Genomic DNA, 3,630 nt, shown 5'->3' on the forward strand with positions numbered 1-3,630 from the left:
CTATTAGTCTTTGCCCTGCTTCATTCTGTATTCCAAGGCCAAATTTGCCTGTTACTCCAGGTGTTTCTAGACTTCCTACTTTTGCATTCCAGTCCCCTATAATGAAACGGACATCTTTTTTGGGTGTTAGTTCTAAAAGGTCTTGTAGGTCTTCATAGAACCGTTCAACTTCAGCTTCTTCAGTGTTACTGGTTGGGGCATAGACTTGGATCACTGTGATATTGAATGGTTTGCCTTGGAAACGAACAGAGATCATTCTGTCATTTTTGAGATTGCATCCAAGTACTGCATTTTGGACTCTTTTGTTGACCATGGCCACTCCATTTCTTCTGAGGGATTCCTGCCCACAGTAGTAGATATAATGGTCATCTGAGTTAAATTCACCCATTCCAGTCCATTTCAGTTCGCTGATTCCTAGAATGTCTACATTCACTCTTGCCATCTCTTGTTTGACCACTTCCAATTTGCCTTGATTCATGGACCTGACAGTCCAGGTTCCTATGCAATATTGCTCTTTACAGCATTGGACCTTGCTTCTATCACCAGTCACATCCACAGCTGGGCATTGTTTTTGCTTTGGCTCCATCCCTTCATTCTTTCTGGAGTTATTTCTCCACTGATCTCCAGTAGCATATTGAACACCTACTGACCTAGAGAGTTTCTCTTTCAGTATCCTATCATTTTGCCTTTTCATACTGTTCGTGGGGTTCACAAGGCAAGAATACTGAAGTGGTTTGCCATTCCCTTCTCCAGTGGACCACATTCTGTCAGATCTCTCCACCAAGACCCACCCATCTTGGGTTGCCCCATGGGCAAGGCTTAGTTTCATTGAGTTAGACAAGGCTGTGGTCCTAGTGTGATTAGATTGACTAGTTTTCTGTGAGTATGGTTTCAGTATGTTTGCCCTCTGATGCCCTCTTGCAACATCTACCGTCTTACTTGGGTTTCTCTTACCTTGGGCTTGGGGTATCTCTTCACGGCTGCTCCAGCAAAGCACAGCCATTGCTCCTTACCTTGGACGAGGGGTATCTCCTCACCGCCACCCTTCCTGACCTTCAAGCGTGTATAAACTCGAACCCAAAACAATAAAGTAAATGACAATGGATCATACTTATCAATAATTACATTAAATGTAAATGGTTTGAATGCCCCAACCAAAAGAAAAAGACTGGCTGAATGGGTACAAAATAAGACTCCTATATATGTTGTCTACAACAGACCCACCATGAAACAAGGGATACATACAGACTGAAAGTGAAAAGCTGGAAAAAGATATTCCATGCAAACAGAGACCAAAAGAAAGCAGGAGTAGCAATACTCATATCAGATAAAATAGACTTTGAAACAAAGGCTGTGAAAAGAGACAAAGATGGACACTACATAATAATCAAAGTATCAATCCAAGAAGAAGATATAAAAATCATAAATATATGTGCACCCAACATAGGAGCACCACAATATATAAGACAAATGCTAACAAGAATGAAAGGGGAAATTAACAATAACACAATAATAGTGGGAAACTTTAATACCCCATTCACACCTATGGATAGATCAACTAAACAGAAAATTAACAAGGAAACACAAACTTTAAATGATACAATAGACCAGTTAGACCTAGTTGATATCGATAGGATATTTCACCCCAAAACAATGAATTTCACCTTTTTCTCAAGCACACATGGAACCTTCTCCAGGATAGATCACATCCTGGGCCATAAATCTAGCCTTGGTAAATTCAAAAAAACTGAAATCATTCCAAGCATCTTTTCTGACCACAATGCAGTAAAATTAGATCTCAATTACAGGAGAAAAACTTAAAAATCCCAACATATGGAGGCTGAATAACATGCTGCTGAATAACCAACAAATCACAGAAGAAATAAAAAAAAAGAAATCAAAATATGCACAGAAACGAATGAAAATGAAAACACAACAACCCAAAACCTATGGGACACTGTAAAAACACTACTAATGGGAAGGTTCATAGCAATACAGGCTTACCTCAATAAACAAGAAAAAAGTCAAATAAATAATCTAACTCTACACCTAAAGCAACTTGAAAAGGAAGAAATTATGAATCCCAGGGTTAGTAGGAGGAAAGAAATCTTAAAAATTAGAGGAGAAATAAATGCAAAAGAAACAAAAGAGACCATAGCAAAAATCAACAAAGCCAAAAGCTGGTTCTTTGAGAAGATAAATAAAATTGACAAACCATTAGCCAGACTCATCAAGAAACAAAGGGAGAAAAATCAAATCAGTAAAATTAGAAATGAAAATGGAGAGATCACAACAGACAATACAGAAATACAAAGGATCATAAGAGACTATTATCAGCAACTATATGCAAATAAAATGGACAACTTGAAAGAAACGGACAAATTCTTAGAAAAGTACAACTTTCCAAAACTGAACCAGGGAAAAATAGAAAATCTTAATAGACCCATCACAAGCACAGAAATTGAAACTGTAATCAGAAATCTTCCAACAAACAAAAGCCCAGGACGAGACGGCTTCACAGCTGAATTCTACCAAAAATTTAGAGAAGAACTAATACCTATCCTACTCAAACTCTTCCAGAAAATTGCAGAGGAAGGTAAACTTCCAAACTCATTCTATGAAGCCACCATCACCCTAATACCAAAACCTGAAAAAGATGCCACAAAAAAAGAAAAACTACAGGCCAATATCACTGATGAACATAGATGTAAAAATCCTTAACAAAATTCTAGCAAACAGAATCCAACAACATATTAAAAAGATCATACATCATGACCAAGAGGGCTTTATCCCAGGGATGCAAGTATTCTTCAATATCTTCAAATCAATCAATGTGATATACCACATTAACAAATTGAAAAATTAAAACCATATGATTATCTCAATAGATGCAAAGAAAGCCTTTAACAAAATTCAACATCCATTTATGATAAAAACCCTTGAGAAAGCAGGCATAGAAGGAACATACCTCAACATAATAAAAGCTATATATGACAAACGCTTAGCAAACATTATCCTCAATGGTGAAAAATTGAAAGCATTTCCCCTGAAGTCAGGAACAAGACAAGGGTGCCCACTCTCACCACTACTATTCAACATAGTTTTGGCCACAGCAATCAGAGCAGAAAAAGAAATAAAAGGAATCCAGATTCGAAAAGAAGAAGTAAAACTCTCACTATTTGCAGACGACATGATCCTCTACATAGAAAACCCTAAAGACTCCACCAGAAAATTACTAGAGCTAATCAATGAATATAGTAAAGTTGCAGGATATAAAATCAACACACAGAAATCCCTTGCATTCCTATATACTAACAATGAGAAAACAGAGAAATTAAGGAAACAATTCCATTCACCATTGCAACGAAAAGAATAAAATACTTAGGAATATATCTACCTAAAGAAACAAAAGACATATATATAGAAAACTATAAAACACTGGTTAAAAAAAAAAAATCAGAGAAGACACAAATAGATGGAGAAATATACCGTGTTCATGGATCAGAAGAATCAATATAGTGAAAATGAGTATACTACCCAAAGCAATCTATAGAGTCAATGCAATCCCTACCAAGCTACCAATGGTATTTTTCAGAGAACTAGAACAAATAATTTCACAATTTGTATGGA

This window comes from Bison bison, unplaced genomic scaffold (genome assembly GCF_000754665.1).
Source record: "Bison bison bison isolate TAMUID 2011002044 unplaced genomic scaffold, Bison_UMD1.0 scf7180017864141, whole genome shotgun sequence".
Lineage (NCBI taxonomy): Eukaryota > Metazoa > Chordata > Mammalia > Artiodactyla > Bovidae > Bison > Bison bison.